This window comes from Meriones unguiculatus, chromosome 3 (genome assembly GCF_030254825.1).
Source record: "Meriones unguiculatus strain TT.TT164.6M chromosome 3, Bangor_MerUng_6.1, whole genome shotgun sequence".
NCBI classification, from domain to species: domain Eukaryota; kingdom Metazoa; phylum Chordata; class Mammalia; order Rodentia; family Muridae; genus Meriones; species Meriones unguiculatus.
Genome location: NC_083351.1, coordinates 60661390 through 60684427, shown reverse-complemented (window position 1 = coordinate 60684427; position 23038 = coordinate 60661390). Strand labels below are relative to the sequence as shown.

The window sequence follows — 23038 nt, the reverse complement described above, 5'->3', positions numbered from 1 at the left end:
GGCTATTTAGGGTCAATGCGTTCTTTTGGGGTTATACCAGTCTCTGACATCAGGAGCAGCAAGCAGTCTCCTCCACACCACTCCATCTACTCCCAAGCTGCCGCACTGTCCGTCTCTGATCTCTCCAAACTGCCACTTGCCACATAGCACCACCGCATGCCACACCTTCTTTCTCGGGGTTCTCATATTTATATCCTTAGAGCCCTAGACCAGGCCCCTCTCTGTGCTGCAGGAGGCAGGCCACTACCAATTGTCAAAGGCCACGCCCCGCAGGAGACAACCGTCAGCTGTGGACAAACTAAAGCCCAAACTAAAATCCCACACTTGGGATTAAAACAAAACCACATTCACATAACATAGCTGAGTTGTTAAAGAAACCAAAACTTCCATTACACTATACTACCTAGTGAGGCTTTGTTCTTTATTTTTCTCGTTTTCTTTCTTCTTCTTTTTTTCTTTTAGTTCCTTGGGGGAAAAATGGTTCCATTTAGTACTCACACAGGTGTACTCAGATTTAGAGAATTTAGTAAACAAAAACCTGGAGCTGTCTGCATGTTCGCCTGAGATCACTGTTTGAAGACATGATGGCACTTTTACAAGATGGAGTCTAAGGCAACCTTAAAAAACTGGTTCCAGGGCACTGTCAATGAGAGATGTTCCAGTGAGGCCATTCCACAAGAAAAGAGCATTGCTGCTATGTGTAAAGTGAGCTCGTGTTGATTTGTTGTCTTTAAAAAAACAAACAAACAAAAAAAAAAAACAAAAAACGATTTATTTTGGACTTTTGAAACAATCTCAGAATGTAGCTCAAGTTTTTCTTGAATTATTGATCCTCTTCGTTTCTCAGCCTCCTGAATGCTGGGATTACAGGCAGACACTACCCTGCTCAACTTTATTGCAATAGTCAAATACCTGAAAAAATTAATTACAGGAAGAAAGGGTTTATTTCAGGCTGCGGTTTGCAAGGAGCTGCTCCATCAGGGCATGGTGGCAGGAGCAGCTCGCCACGCTGCACCTGCAGTCAGGAAGCAGGAGTGACAGGCGCAGGTCTTCACCTGCTTTCTCCTGTTTTTCCAGTCCAGGACTCCAGCCTGGTATGATGCCACGTGGCAGGTCACCCCAATGCACTTCCTCTAGATAATGGGTCAGAGGCATCCCGGAGCTAGGGTTATCGTGATTATTATCCACGCCCACTCTGTCGGTGATTCTACATCCTGTCTAGGTGACAGTCAATATTAACCATCACAGATAATACGATTTAAAAGACAAAAACCAAAACAACAGTTGAGCTGCTGACATGGCTCAGTGGGGAAAGACCGTTACAGTCATGGCTGATTACCTGAGTTTGATCCCCAAGACTCACATGGTGGAAGAAACGACTGATTCTTGTCCCCTGATATACCCATGCCTGTGCCATGCTGGACACTTGTGCGTAAAGAAGCCGAAGAACGTGCAGGAGCTCCTGACACAGGAAGCTGGCCGCTTGCAGGATCAGCCTCTGCTCTCCTTTTCAGCTGTGCCTCTAGTTCAGGCATCACAGGCTAATGGAAATATGGAGTCACTGGCAGGAATGTGAGGAGTTCATGGCCCAAACTGAGGCCTGATGCCACAGCCTCATGAAGGACAAAGGAAGGCAGGGACGGGGACTTCAGACAGCGCAGTTCGAGAGTCTGCATCAGGAGCACTGGCCATAGCCACTGCTCCCTACTAAGGCCTGACCCCCTCCAGGGTGATCCAAAGCCACCTACTGCCTATGCAACTTTCTTGGCACTCATGGCCTTACTTGGGGACATGCCATTGGCTAAGATTATGGCAGTACCTGCTAAGCTGGGTAACATGATCAAGTTGATAAGGCTGTCAAGACCAAAAGTCTGGACAAATACGTATGTTTGATGTGCATATATTTTTGGGATATGACAATATTTCAATGTGTAGACTTTGAGAGAAGACCATTGCCCTCCATAAGGTGTATTACTAGAGTCGGCCATTGTTGAAGTCTTAAGAAGAAAAAACCCACTCTGAGGAAGATGAAATGCCATCTTCTAAAAACTGTGGGGATGCCCAGAGAAATTGGTCTCTCCTCCCCATTTTTTGTCTCCCTTCCTCTTCCTGTTTGATTCTCTCTGGACAGCCTTGACAAACACACATATCCACATCCATACATCATATATGCCACTGTTGTTTTCTCTCACCAAATTCCCCTGCTGAATTCATGTGGATAAAAAAAAAAGACTAGAAATTGAAGGGGATAAAAGGGAGGGGACACCCAGATTTGGACTGGAGACCTCTTGATCTGCAGTTAAATGCTCTACCCCTGAGCTATGCCGGCACCTTGTTATGTTTGTATAATAAATATTCTAAACCTGCGTGGCCATTCTCTGACTTGCCATCTGACACGTATACTTGCCAGTGCTCTGCCATCATCTGCTTCCTCCTGGGAGGCCCAGCCCTGAGCTGCCTCTGCATACCTGACCGCCACCTCCTCGTGACCAGCACCCTCATGCCCTAGTTCCCAGCTGAGGCAGGCACATTAAAAATCTTGGTGTCCAAGGGCTGGAGAGTTGGCTCAGTGGTTAAGGGCATTTGTTGCTATTGCAAGAGGACCCAGATTCAAGTCCCAGCACCCAGCAGCTCACAACTGTGACTCCAGCACAAGGGGGGACCTGACTCCCTTTTCTGACCTTGGAAGACATCAGGCACCCACATGGTATATGGGCATTTACTCAGGTAAAACACCTATAATACATATAAAATAATAAACAAATATATATATATATATATATATATATATATATATATATATATATATATCTCATTGAATTCTACAGCTAAATACCTGTTAGACTTACATACAAAAGCTCAACCCAGAAAACTAACTGTTTAACGGGTCCTTTGGAGGTAAAGGGCAGGGCAGCTCTGGCCCTGCCCACGCAAAAGTTCTTGATACTGAAAAATAATGTAGAAAAAAAGGGAGAAAATGTAGAACAAAAACAATCTGTAAAAACCTGAAAAAGGATGTAGACTCTTCCGGAAGGGGAGCTAGGGATGATGTGTGTTGATATCAAGCTTAATGAAGTCTCACTCAAAGACAGATTGGAGATATTGATTTGATCTGTGACCTTCCATAGTGTAGATATGAAAAAAAAATCACTGTCATTAACTTCACTTCCAAATACAAGACACCTGATTAGTGACCAAGATATACATAACCAGAGTCCACATTTAGGTTTTTGTGGCCTCTTTGCACTTTGCCCCAGGGCAGTAGATGAAAGGCCTGATTTGTCTCTCTTCCTGCTTCTTATTCTCCATTTGCAGACAGACATTATCTGAAGAGAGGATCCAGCCCACCGAGGTTTAGAGGGGTTGTTGGCTGCCGGGACAGCGTTGCCAGCATGTCACGACACCAGGACAGGCCACCAGGTGACTGTCTCGAAACAGGAGCAGCTTCATATACAGACAAAGGCTTCTTTCTCTGATCTGCACAGATCTTCCCAGTGATTACTGTGTCACCTGTGTCGGCTCGCCCAATAGCCCACTATGGAGCGTGACTTCTCAATTCTTGTGTGCTAGTGGGATGTGACTGGCCTTATCCACACAGGTCTCCATGTGCCCTCCACTTTCCACGCCCTTCCTCACAGACCTATCCCGGGACTTCTAGAAACCTTTTCTATCCAGAACCCTTCAGCCTCCTCCTCAGGTCATGGGGGGACACCTCGGTTTGGACAACAGAGTCCACCTCTCTCCTCCCCTCCTTAGATCTTCTTTTACATCAGTTATGCCTTATGCCACTCTCTTGTCCTCCCTCTTACCTGTTGAACATTTGCATAGAATTTGCTATCTGATTTTTCCTTTCTGCTTTTCTCATTTTCTGGTCCTGGATTTGGAAGGGAGGTACTTTACTGGAGAGTTCATGACCTTTGTATGACAGCAGGAACCAGCATGAAAACAGGCTTTATGACACCCAGAGCTCAGGCCTCGGGATACACTGAGGTGGCGTCAGGGCTCTCTTTCATGTGGACCCTTCTTCCGGGTGCCACTGTGAAGTTCAAAGGCCCTACAGGTTGCATGATGCACAGAGAGAACCATCTTCCAAAGAGGCCTTGCCCATGGAGAAAATTACTGTGAGAAGGAAGTCACTGAGGTCAACCTAACAATGAATCATGATTTGCAAGAGACATTCAGGGAAACAGCAGTGTTTTATTCCTTGTACAGTGACTTACTTGATTACTTAACTAACTAGGAAATGTATAAATAATATCCATCCTTTGAGTCACTATAATGTACCCATAGGACTGAAGAATTCTATGTGAAGCTGTTGACTTTGCATATTGGATCCCATATCCAGCACATGTAATGTGAGTCATGGGAACCTAGCTGGGCAGAGGGATAGGTTGCTACCTACCCTATTGTGGACCTATAAGCAGTCATTTCTGCACAGGGGCCACCACGGGAGTTCTTAAAATGTGGACAGTTTCATGGGCTTGGGACAATATAAGAATGGAAAAACACATGGGAGATTTGTCTACCCAAGAAAAGCAAGGTATGACTAATAGGACTTAAGATAGACTGTGGAGTGGAAAAATGGTGGAAGGAGGGTGAGACAAACTGACTTACTTGGCCTTTCATCCCTCCCTGAAGGAAGACCCAGCATTTAGGAGCCAGGATGAAAAAGAAAACTTCTCTAATGTTCTATGGACAAAAATAGATGTAGCTGGAGAACATAAAATTTGGAATCAGGGATTTACGATCATCAGTCCAGAAACAAGTGACGTCCAATAAGAAGGAGGCCGACCAGCATCTTTTTAGCATTGGGAGGAGAAAGGTTCAGTTCTGAGCATTAAAGCAAAGATGTGAGTTCGCGTTGCCAATCCTAAGCAATAATGTGCCTCTACACATGGCTGCTTTTTCAGCCATGCTCACGGTTTCCAGGCCTTCTCCACAGTCTGCTGTAGGCCCACCTGGCCTTCATCTGTCCCGACAGCCCAGCATCTTACACCCTCCAGCTCTGGCTCAAGTTACTAGTTGGAGCATGTAACTTGTCTTAGCTATTTTGTGGGGCTTTTTTCTTCCTCCCTTCTCCACCCTTTCCCTACCATTTCAACCCTTCATCCCTATGTATTGGGGTTGGGGGGGAAGACAGAGAAGAGAGGAAAGAGATCACCGAATAAAGTCAGGGATCATTCAGTTGATTGCAAGTTGTTAAATGGTCTTGGTCAGGAAAGAAACAAGGTATGGGAGCCTAGACTCAGAGATTTCTCTTTCATTTTCTTTCCATCCTTTTCTCTCTTTTATCTGGTGTTAGGGAAAAGTGGGAGGATAGGGAATGGAAAAAGGGGAGATATAGGAATAATAGGATAAATAGGATTAAGTTTTGTACATTGATACAAAATTAAGCCTATTTTTGTTACAACATACTGTGATATGTTTCAACTCTTGTATAAGGTATTGTACCTATGTAACTCATTTAAAGATTCAATGTGAAGTTCTAGTTCTTGAAAGCCACTATTACAAACTGTTTAGGATAATTAAGAAGCACAAGTTAGTATTCAGACAACCAAACTCATGGTCATGTTAGATACTAGTCTAGAAAATTACAGAAATGTGTTTCCTATTTGAACAGATAGTGAATAACTAGAAGAGAACAATGTTTGCATATTCATATATACTGTAGACATATAGATGGTCTTAAAAAACCTCAGAGGTGCTCAGAACATGGCACTTAAAGGGGTTTATTAATAAAAGGCCTTTTGGTAGTGAAACATGTCAGCTTCTGGTAGTACCCCGTCTACTTCAAAGATGATGATGAGCCTCAAAGAACCTCCATACGGAATTTGCATCTAATGTGGCAAGCTAACCACTGAGCAAAAAAACTGCTCTTGCCTCAACTGTAGACAGCATGCTGTCTAAACTTGAATTAACTAGACCCAGGGAAGTTGACTGCTGAACTTTGTCAAGACAAGGAAGGCAAGTCCTTTATAATTCCTGCTTCACACACAAAAAGTCTGTCAGATGTTTTGGGCCAGAAATCTAAAGATGACGCTTTATTGTTGCAGAGAAAATTTGGATGAATGCCCAGGCAGCCACACTGTCACTGTCATTTCTATAATTTTGAAAGCTGCTTGTTCTGCACTTCCTGTAAACTCAGGAAATATTTATTCCTTCTCAAGTTTCTGATGGGGTTGAAGACTAGATAGTGATAGTCTCACAATTAAGCTTAAGTTGTTTAGGATTTAAGAAAATGTTTTAAAAAGATATTTTTGGGCTAAGTAGAATTTTTAAGGTTGATAAATACAAACTACGATAGAAAATGATTTAAGTAAAGAACTCTGGAATTGCCAGGATAAGATAGATACTAGAGTTACTTTCTCCTAAACTGCTAAACACATTATGAATATAATTCTTTTTTTAATAATTTATTTAATTTTATGTGCACTAGTATGAAGGTGTCAGATCCCTTGGAACTGGAATCACCGACAGTTATGAACTGCCATGTGGTTGCTGGGAATTGAACCAGGGCCCTTTTTTAAGTGCAGATAGTACTCTTAACCATTGTGCCATCTCCCCAGCAACCATGAATGTAATTATTACATGGTAGTTTTCAAAATTGTTTTATAAATGTTCATATTGCTTATAGTTTATTATAATAAAGAAAGACCCTTTTATTGGACGAAAAGGGGGAAATGCAGAGAGAATCTCTTGCATACTGTATGGAAGCAGCACCAGTCAATAAAAAGCTGGTGGTCTGTTAGCTGAGGCAGGAAATGGGAGGTGGGAGTTCCAGGAAAAAGAGAGGAACTCTGGGATAGAGTTAGAGGTGGGAGATTGACCCTGAGGAGAGGTAACCAGCCATGTGGCATACACAGAATAGAATAAACGAGTAAAAGAAGTTATGAACTAGTCAGGGAATGAGCCAAAGCTTATGACCTAGGCATTTATTTATAAATAATAAAGTCTGAGAGACATTATTTTGGGAACTGGAGTGAGGGTGGAAAATCTGTGTTTACAATTTTTATTGGTTAGCTGGAAATTTCACATAATGCACCCCATCACATTCATTTCCTGATCCTCCAAGATCCACCCCCCAACTTGTGATCTGCCCCAAAGCAATAGAAAAAGAAGAAAATACTAAGTCCAATTTGCATTGCCTAAATACTCACTGGAACATGGTCAAACTCCCAGTACCCAGCCCCTTATAGAAAACTGAGCCCTTCCCCACCCCAACCAGAAGCCATCAGCTGTGAAGAGGCACACTGCAGCATTCCTATCACAACTTTTAAGAGTTCTCTTTAATGGCTTCCTGGCTAGCCCGTTTCTTTTGGGGGGTTGGAGGATGGAGGATAAAGGTTGCCATAGAGGCCTCCTTTCTATATCTCTCATTCTCAGTCATGAGTGTGCAGTCATCAAGGCCACTGCAAGAGGAGCTTCCCTACCCTTTATAGTCAGTGTTAGCACAGACTGTATTTCCACACAGCCTCCAGTTGCAGCAGGAACCATGATCATTGATATGGATCCTGGTGGCAGCACAGACCAGGTACATTCCCATGGCTATCAATAGTGTCTTAGCATTTCTATTGCTGTGAAGACACTCCATGAGCACAGTAACTCTTATGAAGGAAAAGATTTAATTGGGGCTGGCTTACAGTTTCAGACATTTGGAAATGTCTAGGTCAAAGTCAGAGGAGCACATTACTCTCCCACATAAAAAGCCACAGGCCTACTTTCCATAGATACCCTACAGCCTGTGTTCTCCCAAGTCTTCAGTGCCCAGGATTAGACAGTTATGGGGAGGCAGTGAACTGGCTGTTAGCTCAGAGTGGAACTTTGAGTGCATCATGCTGTGACCTACAAACAGGACTGGGGTGTTCATCCTGTCAAATGTGATGACAAAGTCAGTCCTGACCCTCCTGACTAGTGTTAGATTCAGGGAACTTGCTGCACAACCACAGGCTAGGATGAAAGATGGCCACTTCTTGCTCAGTTAATATAGACAGAGAATGATGAAGAATAACACCCCTCCCCATGAATAGGTGGAAGCAGACTTCTGAATCTCCCAAACCACTAATGGACCAACAGTCACAAAAATCTAGAACCAGGAAATATTACCAGACTAACCTATGTGACCCAGGGGTTGGTGGTGGACAAAGCCTTGTTCCATCTAGAAAGAGTCTGTTCATGGAGGCATGTGCCTAACATGGCTTTTGTCCTCTGCTGGATTTTTAGCCTGTCCTTGCATAAGCCCCTCGTCTCTTACATGCTGTACTTTAGAAAAAAATAAATCATGGATGTCTGTTATGCCTGATTGAATGTCTTTATCTATATTGTTTCTATGGTGATTGAAATTCCCATCAGATTGAAAATTAAGACAAGGCAGTGCGCACCTGTAATCCCAGCACTCAGGGAGGAAGAGGCAGGTGAATTTCTCTAAGTTTGATACAAGCCTGCTCTACAAAGTGAGTCCAGTACAGCCAAGGCTACACAGAGAAACCCTGTCTTGAAAAACCAAAAACAAAAAAGAATGTCTTATACTTATTCATACATGTAACAATGAGCCTTGATCATATCCACCCCATCTTCTCAGAAGCCCCTACCATACCCTTCTCTCCTGTTCCCTGTCCGCTCTTTTCTGCTGACAGGCTGCTGAGTCCCATCAGTGCTGCCTGTTGACTGACCTGGCTCTCTTGATCTGCACTGAGTTCATGGATGCAGCCTCGATGTCGTGTTCAGCAGCCAGAACTGCATGGCAAGCCTCCCCATCCCTCAGCTCTCAATTTTTTCCCAGCTCGTCTTTTGAGGTGCGCCTTGAGCCTTGAGAAGAGTTTGTTGGGAACCAAAAATAGCTAAGGTTTTCTCAGAGCCCCTGAGGGGGACAAAGAGGACACTAGCTCTGTGTCCTTTCTCAGGGGCAGGATGGCAAGGTCTGGGCCCAGCCTTGGGCCAGAGCCTCAAAGGAGTTAAGGTTTCATCTGCTGGGAACCTGGATTTCCATTCTTAGGGTGTGGTTATCAGTCCCAGCACAGCTGTGTCTAAGGTATCTTGAGTTCCCTTTGCCAACAGGGTTTGATTTAGCTTTTTCTGCTAACCTTGGCACAATTTTCATCTGAAAACAGTGTATAAAATGCTGTACTCTTTCATAAACTTGGCATAAAACAACTTGTGCAAGAAAGCCCAACCCCACTGTTTTTATATTCTTTAACTTCTAATCTCCTGGCTTTCCACTTAGGATTCTGCCAACAAAGAACAACCATGGAACCTCCTAGTTCAGGCCATGACTAGATGGAGATGTACACTCAAAAGTCACATGTATTCTGTCCACTTCTGAGTCTCTGCACTAACTTAGGATCATGGTGGAGAGAGCATCTTTAGCCAAGGTTGAGGCTGGGCAGCAATAATCTATCAGAACAAACATATTTGAAGGGCAGTTTGACATGCCATTCAGCAAAACAACAGTAGTAGGCTCCACCCTCAGACCTGTTTGACCTCGAAAGCCATGAGCTTCAGGCCAGGATTACAGCGGCAGGCCTGAACTGTTTCCTGTGGAGCAGGCTTGAAATCTAATCCAAAATCAGTTGGATACACTCATAAACCTCATTCTGAGTGGACACATCTTGGCCAGCAGGTCAGCACTGAAGCAGGCCGTGCTAGGTGTAGGGATATGTTGACGCCCTTCCTCCTTCAGCACTCTGAGTCACACCAAACAGAACTTACAAAAGTAGCCACTGGAGAGGAGGTTTGCAGGTAAGTTCCAGCTTGTTTCTCTATGTCCTACTACAAATGTGTGTAGTCTCTTCAGCAATAAGGTTTTCACTCCAGTTCATCATGCTGTCCTCTATACGACCCACCATCTCTGCCAGGCTGTGACTGAGTCCACACCAGCAGGCAGCCTAGCTCCGTGACACTCCCCTTCCCATTACTTCTAATGGAATGTTGGGATGCACCTCACTCTCACTGGACCACAGACCTCTAAAATGGGACAAGAATGAAGGGTCATGACTGGATTTCCTTAGTCTTGTAGACACTTAAGCCACAGACACACACAAGAGGCCCCCTACTCCCCAGGTGGATTGTTGTGATAGTTTTTAAACTCTACTTTCTTTGGGGTTCTTTAAAGCCTCTACCTTTCATCCCCCAACCCTCTGTAGGAGAAAGAAGGTTGGGGGGAGAGGGGGAAGAGATCCCTTTACTTCTCCTGGCTGCTTAGAGTCCATGGGTTGTTTGTGAGGAAGCATCTTTCCAAGCCACCACACACCGTGGGCCACAGGCCACACCTTCTCTCTCCCGACTCTCATATTTATATCCCTCAGAGTCCTGGACCATGCCCCTCTCCATGCTGCTGCAGGAGGCAGGCCATTACCAGCTGGCAAAGACCACCCCCACAGGAGGCAGTTATCAGCCAAGGACAAACTAGAGCCCAAGCTAAAATCCCACCATTGGGATTAAAAAAAATATACATATTTACATAACAAGACTGAGTTGTTAAAGAAACAAAAACTTTCATTACAGTAGTCACTGACACTCAGCCTCTTAGCAGGCACCTGGAGATGAATAGGGCATCACCAGCATGCCAACCCAAACCAATGAGAGACACTCACCCCAAGGGTCCCTCCCACCACCCAAGGTTTATCAAGTCCCTGTTCACATGGAGTAAAGACACACACCATCTACTTGACTATTTCTGTCAGGCTGTAGCACTTGGGAAAGAAGGGCTCCACTTACCCCTGAAGAATTCATTCCCGATTCCCACACTCTCCTGTCCTTTAGGCTTTTATGTCTCTCAGGTTTTCTCTTGACCATCCCAATCAGGTAACATGGCCCCAAGAGTGGCTGCTTCCGAAGCTCAAGCTCATCTGCAGGACCAGGGTACCGGCTGTTGTCAAAGCAGCCACTCTGCTTGCCTGAGCCAGGCCCCAACAGCCAATTCTCCTGGCTCAGGTCTGCAGCCCTGGGAGGCAGCCCAGCCAAAAGAGCAGTGACACTTTGCTGCATTGCCAAGGGTCTCTCTCTCCTGCATGCTTATTCAAGAGTTGTGACATTTTGTTATGGAGACCTTCTCCCACAACCCCAGCTGGAATCTGTTGTTCCAGGGAGAAGGAGAGCCATGCCAACTAATGGAGAACAAGTCTCACTGAGGCTCTGCCTCAGGTGAATGTGGTAAGTTAACTACCAAAGTCATATATAAGCAAGGGTTCCTGGTTTCCAGCAAGTGCACTGCCCTGAGCTACACCCCTACTGATAAGTAAGATGGCACCTCATTAGCACTTCTTCAACCTGGGCACTGTGCTCAGGCTTGTGATGTGTTTATGATTTAATGCTTCCTCTAATGATCTTGAAGCTGAGAAGAGTTTTCTATTTCAGTCTATCCTCCAGCCTTCTCTCCAACCTCGGGTAGTCTACTCCAACGTTCTGTCTCTGTTTTGGGTGTGCTAAACACATCAGCTTTGCATCTAGAAAAGACAATTATCCAGGATGTTTCTCTTAAGTTCACTCAGTGTCCAAGACAGAAGCTGCTGGTTCTGATTCTTCAAAGGCCCAAACCTACAGCTCAGTGAAAACTTTATCTGTACTCCAAGACCTCAGGAGGGTGCACAGAACTTTACTGCATCATTTATTCACACAATAAACACTCATGATGCTTATGAATGAACTTGTCCCTGTGATCTATGCTGAGGACAACAGGGAAAGATAAGTCCTTGTCCTGTTACCTCAGAGTCGTAGCATAAATGGGAGACAATTAATGAATCAGTCTGTTCTCAGAAGGTCCAGGAGCTGAATCACACACAGGAGGAGCTGGAAGTGAAGAGCACCTGTTTGAGGGCTAGGGAAGGCCTTCCTGAGAGATGAAAGACAGGGCTGCCTGATGCTGATTCTACTCCAAGCCTCCTCTATCCTCAATTTCCTGGAGTGAGTGAGCCATGGGGTCACATTCAGAGAGGAAAATCCATGCCACAACTATGACTATGACCAGAATGTACCTCAGAGAATAGCAAACAGGTGGAGCATGAGTAAAATCCAGTACACAAGTAAACAGAAATTGGTGTATAATGGGCACCATCTAGAAGTGACAATGTCTGCAACAGGTGTTCTATTTGGTTCTTGTTGAACCAGAAACACATGTACTACATGAAGGCAATTTACTATCTGGCATCTAAAAGAAATCCTAGGAAGGGGGCACCTGGATTTGAACCAGGGACCTCTTGATCTGCAGTCAAATGCTCTACCCCTGAGCTATACCCCCACCTGTTATTAATGTTTCATTGGGAACTCAGAACTTGCATGGCCACTCCCTAGCTGTTAACTTTTGGCATGTGCACTTGCCAGTGCTCTGCCATCATCTGCTTCCTCCTGTGAGGCCCAGCCCTGAGCTGCCTCTGCACATCTGACTGCCATGTCCTCCTGAATGATTAGCATTTCCTGTCTTAGATCCTAGCAGAGGCAGGGGCATTAAGTTCAGGAGGCTTCAGCTGGTGCTATTTCAACATCCTCCAGCCCAACTAGAGGGGCCATATGCATATACACTGGCTGCTTAGCTGACCTTTGTAGGTGAATGGGAGACAGGAGTGGACAGCAGGGAAGCTTTTCTGTCCACTGAGAAGTCCTTGGTCAGACTCTCTAGGAGGGAGCCAGGGTCTTCTGTGTCTCTAGCACACTCTGTGGGCAGTTCTGACAAACACACTCTTTGGAGTTATGCTTTTTCTTTTCTGCCTTTCCATGCAGTAGACATGGAAGAAAGAGACAAGTGTTGCGGACAGGCAAAACACTTCTGCTTAAAAACCAAATCAATGCACAGTCTACATATATGACAAAGACATCTGGAGACCATGATCACTGGAGCATGACACAGGACAATGTTTGATGACATGTGATCATCAGGTGACAGAGTCTTAGAGAAGAGTTTGATTGACATGAAGTCCCTTGTCCTTGAACCTACATCGACTCCCTCATTATCACAGGTCACTGCACTGCCTCACAGGGATGTAGTGTACTTGGCCACATCTCAACTCCAATGTGCCAGAGGACCTGACCCACATCCATCGCTCTGGACTCTATCAGACCTGGACTCACCATGTCCTTCACTGTAGACCTATCACGGGACACGAGGAATGTCCCCAGGTTCAGCACACTGCAGTTGCTGCCCAGCATCTCTGAACCTCAGTGGGAGAATCAGTGTGCAGGGCTAGAGTCCTGCTCTGCTTCCTTCCTGTTCTTTTGCCTCCAAATTCCCCAACCTCATTGTTTTCTTCCCACCCCACTCTGGCTTTCTAGACAGTCTTGGACTGGGAATCTTTTCTGTGACTTTTCACCCTCTGCTCTGCTGTGTACCATTTTCAGGTCCAAAATTTGAAAGAAATCTCTAAATCTGAGAATCTTTAATCGCATGCTTGCCTGAAACCATCAAATCAGCATCAGCAGGGATGCTAATTTGGTTAGTTTAAAGATTGGCTATTTGAACAGTCAGAGGACAGCCCATAGAATGTACTGAAGTGAGATCAGGAATCGGCCATGTGGACCCCTCCACATAACAATGAGGCTAAGAGAGTACACAGATGCCAAGGATGTAAGAGAGGACCATAGCCAAAGGATGTACTCTGTGTCCACAGACAACAAGGGAGGATGTCAGGGAGGGCATAGTCCAATGTTTGTGGTTTGTATAAGATGATGAGGGCAATCACAGAATGCTTCTTCTTGGTAAAATATGCATTCAAAGTTATCTAGTAAATATACTTCCACTGCATGGTTTACACATACAAGACTTTTGCAAAGTAGTTAAAGCATTACACAAAGCCAGGCTTACAAGCCTCCCTGGTGAATTCTTACACACAGGTAAGCAAATAAGAAGAGCTTCACACTAGCCTTGCAGAGACAGAACAGAAAGTGACCACTGCTTACTTTACAATGGAGTCAACACAACTGTAATATTCAGTTTTTAGAGAAATTGTGTGTGTGTGTGTCCATGTGACCTAGCTATTCTTAGGACAACATCACACTGTTATTAGAAATATAAAGCACAAAGTTCACGTTTGGTGGCCACTAACCTTCAACCCACTGCATGGTTTCACATGAATATTCCAGAAGATCCCTGGATTCAGCCATGGGTCTTTCTAGGCACTGTCTCTTGTTACAGAAAAACATCCCAATAAAGGCTCATGCGAGACATGGAACCTCTCTTTCAAGTTTGGGGAAGGGCCAACATCCTCCCAAACTCCACTGGAGTTTGTCACTGACCTGGCAATACACACGAGATAATGGGGCACTATGACCGCAGCACTGTGCTGAATTGATTCTGTGTTTGATTTTCTGGAATCTCATTTATTCTGTAGAAGAGCTGACACCATCAGCACAGTGGAGAAGGGGCTCTGCATGTTCCCTCTGTGTCTTCAGTACATACAGAGAGCCAACCCCTGATACTAATAACGGTACTCTGCTGGGCTTGCAGACAGGATCCTAGGATAGCTGTCCTCTGAGAGGCTCCACCCAACATATTGAAACAGATGCTGAGACTCAAGGCCAAACACTGAGCAGAGTGCAGGGAGCCTTATGGAAGAGGTGGGAGAAGGACAGAAGGAGCCAGAAAAAACAGGATCTCCAGGAGAAGACCAATAGAGCCAACCAACCTGGGCCCATGGAACTTGTGAAGAGTGAAGCGCCAACCAAAGTCCATGTATGGCCTGGACCTAGGCCCCTACATATATGTACCTGATAAGCAGCTCGGTCTTCGTGTGGGCCCCTATTAAAAGGAGCAGAGAGGCCATCTGTGACAAGGACTTAGTTGCATGCTGTTCCATTACTCCACTCTGGCAGGGCTGCCTTGCCACACCATCCTGGAAGAATATGCTCTTGGTCCTGATGTGACTTGAGGTGCTGAGATGGGCTCCCTTTTTCTGAGGGGCAGGGAAAGAGGAATATGGGGAAGAGGGAGAGAAAGTGATTCTGGAAGGAGAGGAAGATGGAAGTTGCAACTGGCATATAAAATGAATAAATTAATTAGCTTAAACAGACACACACACACATAGAGACACACAGTAGGCATAGGAGCTGTCCATGGTACAATTCACTCCTCCAGCTCAGTCAGGCTCTGGTTGGCCTTCACAACTGAGCTGTAGTAACAGCTGCCAAGAAAGTCAGGGTCTTTGGTGAGAACTTTATTCCAGGAATAACACTTAAAATCGGGACACGTGGCTGCTACACCACAGAAGATGAGCCTGTAGAACAGATGGCAGTCACTAGCCACCATTGGATACAAATCTGGACATGAGCAGTTTGGGATCCCTGTGATCTATGGAATCCATATGATCTACAGCTCCCGTGTACCCCCTCCAAAGAGCCTGGGTTCCCACATTCTCAGCTCTGATGGACTAATTAGATATCACCAACTATGGTGTAATACCAGCCATTAATAACAGTATCCCCCACTCCATTTTCTTTAGTGCCTTTGATGTTGCCCAATAGATCAGTGTGTTGAATTCCATTCCCTGAGGACCACTAGGAGTTCATGCTAATACAATCCTGCTTTTTTAGGTCTAGGGATCCCACTCTACATCCTAAAATTGATAAAACTTGATATTCAATGACCTCACCCAGCCAGCAGTCACATGAGGAATCTAGTAGGTAATGGCAGGGCTGTGCCCTCACTAGGGTGAATCTTAAGTTATCTGAGAAAGAGGAAATGTGGGTCTATACCATGACTGTGGTCAATTAGTTTCCAAAATCCCATGAAAAGGGGGCACCTGGATTTGAACCAGGGACCTCTTGATCTGCAGTCAAATGCTCTACCCCTGAGCTATACCCCCATTGGTACCATGGTACACAGTTTATAATTTTCATCTGAGTGGTGATACAGTATGCCTGACTATAAAGTTAAATTACAGGTCCTCACACACCCACTCTCCAGAAGCTGCCAGACCTGACTGGTGCGATGTTTTCTCAGCCCTGAATCCTTGCAGCCCATCCTTGAACAGCACCATCAGCCAAGGAAAAGGAGAGCAGCAGCCTGCAGACCCTGAGCCCACTTCACACTGCTGTCCTGGCTTAGCTCCTGAGCTGGCCAGCTACCTTCCACCTGGGACCCCAGACACCCCTCTCTTCCTTCCCTGAAGACAGGGTGGGCTGTCACTCAGAAGTTCTCACAGTGCCCTAGCTGGCACTTCATCAAGATCCCTGTCTGTCTGGTACAGTCTTTAGCCTTTGAGAATGAAGCAAGTGAGCAGTGGGCTCTGGAAGGGGTAGAGAAGCTCATGGGGAAACATCCACCCTATATAGAGAGCTGGTTCTGTGATTGGTCTCCTTAGTTCTGACCACAGGTTCCCAGGTAGCCATGGGGGGAGATATTTTATGGTTAGGCTTTCCTTTCTGGTCCCTGGACACTGGGTAGCTCTATAAGTGCTGTTCCTGGATATTCCAACAATTCTCCATCATAGTCCTTGCCTTCTCTTTACAAGCCAACAGAACAAGAGAAACTAGATACATGCAGGAAGAGGGGAGACATGTAATAGGAATGTGAGGGACACTGAGCATGTAGGAAGAGATGGAAACCATGATCTATCCACATGGTGGGCTGGCCTGGAGCTTCGAGCTCTGCTAAGGACCAGAACTGCAATGAATGGAAGTGAGGGTCCACTGGAATGAGGGACCACCTGGGAATGGGGGCCACTTGGGAATGAGAAAAACAACTCTGATTATTTGAAGACAGGTGCAGATAGCTCTTGAAGGGGTGATCTGTTCTAAGAACCACCAGCTGTAAACTATCTACAACAAACTATAAACTATAGAGCAAAAGTGATCTGATTTTCAGGTATAAAAACCCTGTGCTTTGCATGTTCGGGGTTGTCTCCTATCTTTGGAGGGGCAACCCTATCATGGTAGCAATAAAACCTCTTGCTTTTACATGGAGTTGTAGTCTGTGAGAGTTCCTGGGTACGGCACAATCCTGAGCTCCCAAGCAGTGAGACTCCAGGTCTTACAGAAGAAATATAGGACTGAGCATGTGTGCTTGCAAAATGAATAAAAACAAATTTATAATAGGGGGCACCTGGATTTAAACCAGGGACCTCTTGTTCTGCAGTCAAATGCTCTACCCCTGTGCTATATCCCGTTACAAATATGAAGCTTAATTAACAATCTTCGCATACAGAGTTACAACCACATCACCTGTGCCCTAAGCACCATCATTTGGGAATGTCTAGGTCAAATTCAGAGGAGCACATTACTCTTCCACATAAAAACCCACAGGCCTACTTTCCATAGAAACCCTACAGCCTGTGTTCTCCCAAGTTCAGTGCCCAGGATTAGACAGTCCTGGAGAGGCACTGACTGGCTATTAGCTCAGAGGGGAGCTTTGAGTCCATCATACTGTGACATACAAACAGAAATTCCACAGGACTGGGGTGTTCATTCTATCAAATGTGATGACAAAGTCAGTCCTGACCCTCCTGACTAGTGTTAGATTCAGGGAACTTGCTGCAGAACCATAGGCTAGGATGAAAGATGGCCATTTCTTGCTCAGTTAATATAGACAGAGAATGATGAAGATTAACACTTCTCCCCATAAATAGGTGGAAGCAGAATTCTGAATCTCCCAAACCACTAATGGACCAACAGTCACAAAAATCTAGAACCAGGAAATATTACCAGACTAACCTATGTGACCCAGGTGTTGGTGGTAGACAAAGCCCTGTTCCATCTAGAAAGAGTCTGTCCATGGAGGCATATGCCTAACATGGCTTTTGTCCCCTGCTGGATTTTTAGCCTGTCCTTGCATAAGCCCATCGTTTCTTTAGAGAAAAAAAAAGCCCATTCTGTACTTTAGAAAAAGATAAATCATGGATGTCTGTTTTGCCTGATTGAATGTCTTTATCTATATTGTTTCTATGGTGATTGAAATTCCCATCAGATTGAAAATTAAGACAAGGCAGTGTGCACCTGTAATCCCAGCACTCAGGGAGGAAGAGGCAGGTGAATTTCTCTAAGTTTGATGCCAGCCTGCTCTACAAAGTGAGGCCAGTACAGCCAAGGCTACACAGAGAAACCCTGTTTGAAAAAACCAAAAACAAAAAAGAATGTCTTTTATTTATTCATACATGTGACAATGTGTCTTGATCATATCCCCCCATCTTCTCAGAAGCCCCCGCCATACCCTTCTCTCCTGTTCCATGTCCTCTCTTTTCTGCTGACAGCCTGCTGAGTCCCATCAGTGCTGCCTGTTGATTGACCTGGCTCTCTTGATCTGCACTGAGTTCATGGATGCAGCCGCCATGTCGTGTTCAGCAGCCAGAGCTGCATGGCAAGCCTCTCCATCCTTCAGCTCTCACATATTTTTTCCTGCTCATCTGCACTGTTCCCTGTTCCTTGAGGAGAAGAGTTTGTTGGGAGCCAGACATAGCTAAGGCTTTCTCAGAGCCCCAGAGAGGGGAACAAAGAGGACACTAGTTGTGTGTCCTGGCCCAGGGGCAAACTGGCAAGGTCTGGGCCTGGGCTGGGGCCAGAGCCTCAAAGGAGTTAAGGTTTCATCTCCTGGGAACCTGGATTTCATTCTTAGGGCTGTGGTTATCAGACTCAGCACAGCTGTGTCTGAGGTATTTTGAGTTCCCTTTGCCAACAGGGTTTGATTTAGCTTTTTCTGCTGACCTTGGCCCAATTTTTCCCTGAAAACAGTATATAAAAAGTTATACTTTTTCATAAACTTTCTTGGCATAAAACAACTTGTACAAGAACCCAGACCCCACTGTTTTTATCTTCTTTAACTCCTAATCTCCTGGCCTTCAGCTTAGGATCCTGCCACTGAAGAACATCCAGGGAAGCTGCTGGTTCAGGGCATGACTTGATGTAGATGACCAATATAGGTCTGTGCACTCAAAAGTCACACGTATTCTGACCACTTTTGAGTCTCTACACTAACTAGGGATCATAGTGGAGAGAAGCAACTTCAGCCAAGGTTCAGCCTGGGCAGCAATAATCTATCAGAACAAACATTCTTGAAGGGCAGTTTGAAATGCCATTCAGCAAAACAACAGTAGTAGGCTCCTCCCTAGCGCCCACGACCTCATAAGCCATGGGCTTCTGGCCAGGATTGCAGCAGCAGGCCTGAACTGCTTCCTGTGGAGCAGGCCTGAAATCCAAAACCAGTTGGATACTCTCACAAACCTTATTCTGAGTGGACACATCTTGCCTGGCAGGTCAGCACTGAAGCAGGCCGGGCTAGGTGCAGGGATATTGTTGACGTCCTTCCTCCTTCAGCAGTCTGAGTCACACCTTCCAGAACTTACAAAACTAGCCAGCAGAGAGGAGGTTTGCAGGTAAGTTCCAGCTTGTTTCTCTATGTCCTACTACAAGTGTGTGTAGTCTCTTCAGCAATAAGGTCTTCACTCAAGTTCAGCACGCTGTCCTCTTTACGACCCACCATCTCTGCCAGGCTGTGACTGAGTCCACACCAGCAGGCACCTTAGCTCTGTGACCCTCCCCTTCCCATTACTTCTAATGGAATGTTGGGATGCACCTCACTCTCACTGGACCACAGACCTCTAAAATGGGATAAAGATGAAAGGTCATGATGGGATTTTCTTAGTCTTGTAGACACTTAAGCCACAGACACACACAAGAGGCCCCCTACTCCCCAGGTGGATTGTTGTGATAGTTTTTAAACTCTACTTTCTTTGGGGTTCTTTAAAGCCTCTACCTTTCATCCCCCAACCCTCTGTAGGAGAGAGAAGGTTAGCGGGAGAGGGGGTACAGATACTTTTACTTCTCCCAGCTGCTTAGAGTCCATGGGTTGTTTGTGAGGAAGCATCTTTCCAAGCCACCACACACCATGGGCCACAGTCCACACCTGCTTTCTTCTGACTCTCATATTTATATCCCTGAGCGTCCTGGCACATGTCCCTCTCCATGCTGCTGCAGGAGGCAGGCCATTACCAGCTGGCAAAGACTATGCCCCTCAGGAGGCAGTTATCAGCCAAAGACAAACTAGAGCCCAAACTAAAATCCCACCATTGGGATTACAACAAAAACATATTTCCATAACATGACTGAGTTTTTAAAGAAACAAAAACTTTCATTACAGTAGTCACTGACACTCAGCCTCTTAGCAGGCACCTGGAGATGAATAGGGCATCACCACATGCCAACCCCAACCAATGAGAGACATTCACCCCAAGGGTCCCTCCCACCACCCAAGGTTTATCAAGTCCCTGTTCACATGGAGTAAAGACACACACCATCTACTTGACTATTTCTGTCAGGCTGTAGCACTTGGGAAAGAAGGGCTCCACTTACCCCTGAAGAATTCATTCCCGATCCCCACACTCTCCTGTCGTTTAGGCTCTTATGTCTCTCAGGCTTTTCTCTTGACCACCACAACCAGGTAACATGGCCCTGGGGTGGCTGCTTCCAAAGCTCAAGCTCATCTGCAGGATCAGGGTACCGGCTGTTGTCAAAGCAGCCACTCTGCTTGCCTGAGCCAGGCCCCAACAGCCAATTCTCCTGGCTCAGGTCTGCAGCCCTGGGAGGCAGCCCAGCCAAAAGAGCAGTGACACTTTGCTGCATTGCTGAGGGTCTCTCTCTCCTGCATGCTTATCCAAGAGTTGTGACATTTTGTTATGGAGAAGACCTTCTCCCACAACACCAGCTGGGAGAAGCAGAGCCACACCAACTAATGGAGAACAAGTCTCACTGAGGCTCTGCCTCAGGTGAATGTGGTAAGTTAACTACTAAAGTCATATATAAGCAAGGGGGCACCTGGTTTCCAGCAAATGTCCTGACCCTGAGCTATGCCCCTACTGATAGGTAAGATGGCATCTCATTAGCACTTCTTCAACCTGGGCACCGTGCTCAGGTTTGTGATGTGCTTATGATTTAATGCTTCCTCTAATGATCTTGAAGCTGAGAAGAGTTCTTTATTTCAGTCTCTCCTCCAACCTTCTCTCCACCCTTAGTTCATCTACTTCAATGCTCTGTCTCTGTTTTGGGTGTGCTAAACACATCAGCTTTGCACCTAGAAAAGACCCTTATCCAGGATGTTTTCCTTAAGTTCACTCAATGTCCAAGACCTAAGCTGCTGGTTCTGGTTCTTCAATGGCCCAAACCTATGGCTCCGAGAACACTTTATCTATACTCAAAGACATCAGGAGAGTGCACAGTACTTTACTGCATCATTTATTCACACAATAAACACTCGTGAAGTTTATGAATAATCTTCTCCCTGTCATCCATGTTGAGGACAACAGGGAAAGGTGAGTCCTTGTCCTGTTACCTCGGAGTCTTAGCATAAAATGGGAGACAATTCATGAATCAGTCTGTTCTCAGAAGGTTAAGGAGTTGAATCACACAGGAGGAGTTGGACGTGAGGAGCACCTGTCTGAAGCCTAGGGGAGGCTTTCCTGAGAGATGAAAGACAGGGCTGCCTGATGCTAATTCTACTCCAAGCCTCCTCTATCCTCAATTTCCTGGAGTGAGTGAGCCATGGGGTCACATTCAGAGAGGAAAATCCATGCCACAACTGTGACTATGACCAGAATGGAACTCAGTGTATAGCAAACAGATGGAGCATGAGTAAAATCCAGTACACAAGTAAACTGAAATCGGCGTATAATGGGCACCATCTAGAAGTGACAATGTCGGCAAAAGGTGTTCTATTTGGTTCTTGTTGAACCAGAAAGGCAATATACGACATGAAGACAATTAACTATCTGGCATGTAAAAGAAATCCTAGGAAGGGGGCACCTGGATTTGAACCAGGGACCTCTTGATCTGCAGTCAAATGCTCTACCCCTGAGCTATACCCCCACCTGTTATTAGTGTTTCATTCGAAACTCAGAACCTGCGTGGCCACTCCCTGGCTGTCAACTTCTGGTATGTGCAATTTGCCAGTGCTCTGCCATCATCTGCTTCCTCCTGTGAGGCCCAGCCGTGAGCTGCCTCTGCACATCTGACTGCCATGTTCTCCTGAATGACTAGCATTCTCCTGCCTAAGATCCTAGCGCAGGCAGGGGCATTAAGTTCAGGAGGCTTCAGCTGGTGCTGTTTCAACATCTTCCAGCCCAACTAGAGGGGCCATATGCAAATACCCTGGCTGCTTAGCTGGCCTTTGTAGGTGGATGGGAGGCAGGAGTGGACAGCAGGGAAGCTTCTCTGTCCACTGAGAAGTCCTTGGTCAGACTCTCTAGGAGAGACCCAGGGTCTTCTGTGTCTCTAGCACACTCTGTGGGCAGTTCTGACAAACACACTCTTTGAAGTTATGCTTTTTCTTTTCTGCCTTTCCATGCAGTAGACGTGGAAGAAAAAGACAAGGATTGAGGACAAGCAAACACTCCTGCCTAATAACCAAGTCAATGCACCGTCTACATATATGACAAAGACATCTGGAGACCATGATCACTGGAGCATGACACAGGACAATGTTTGATGACATGTGATCATCAGCTGACAGAAGAATCAAACTCTTAGAGAAGAGTTTGATTGACATGGTGTACCTGAGCCTTGTCCTTGAACCTACATAGACTCCCTCATTATCACAGGTCACTGCACTGACTCACAGGGACGTAGTTTATTTGGCCACATCTCAACACCAATGTGCCAGAGGACCTGACCCACATCCATCGCTCTGGACTCTATCAGACTTGGACTACCACGTCCTTCACTGCAGACCTATCAGGGGACACCATGAATGCCCCCAGGTCCAGCACACTACAGTTGCTGCCCAGCATCTGTGAACTTCAGTGGGAGAATCAGTGTGCAGGGCTAGAGTCCTGTTCTGCTTCCTTCCTGTGCTTTTGCCTCCAAATCGCCCACCCTCATTGTCTTCTTCCCACCCCACTCTGGCTTTCTGCACATTCTTGGACTGGGAATCTTTTCTGTGGCTTTTTACCCTCTGCTCTGCTGCCTTACCATTTTCTGATCCTAAATTTGAAAGAAATCTCTAAATCTGAGAATCTTTGATCCCATGCTTGCCCCAAACCATCAAATTAGCATCAGCAGGGATGCTAATTTGGTTAGTTACAAAGACTGGCTATTTGAAGTGTCAGAGGACAGCCCATAGAATGTACTGAAGTGA

The 23038-nt window shown here is 45.7% G+C and overlaps 1 protein-coding gene and 3 non-coding genes across 4 annotated transcripts in view; all 4 read right to left on the bottom strand.

The window, feature by feature from the left end:
- Znf746 (zinc finger protein 746) overlaps nucleotides 1-23038 on the bottom strand; it is a 249107-nt gene that overhangs the window by 152964 nt on the left and 73105 nt on the right. The window lies entirely within an intron of this gene.
- Nucleotides 12161-12232, bottom strand: Trnac-gca (transfer RNA cysteine (anticodon GCA)). The gene has a single exon. It is a non-coding gene; the product is annotated as a tRNA-Cys (tRNA).
- On the bottom strand, nucleotides 15714-15785 carry Trnac-gca (transfer RNA cysteine (anticodon GCA)). Its single transcript has one exon. It is a non-coding gene; the product is annotated as a tRNA-Cys (tRNA).
- Trnac-gca (transfer RNA cysteine (anticodon GCA)) lies at nucleotides 21700-21771 on the bottom strand. Its single transcript has one exon. It is a non-coding gene; the product is annotated as a tRNA-Cys (tRNA).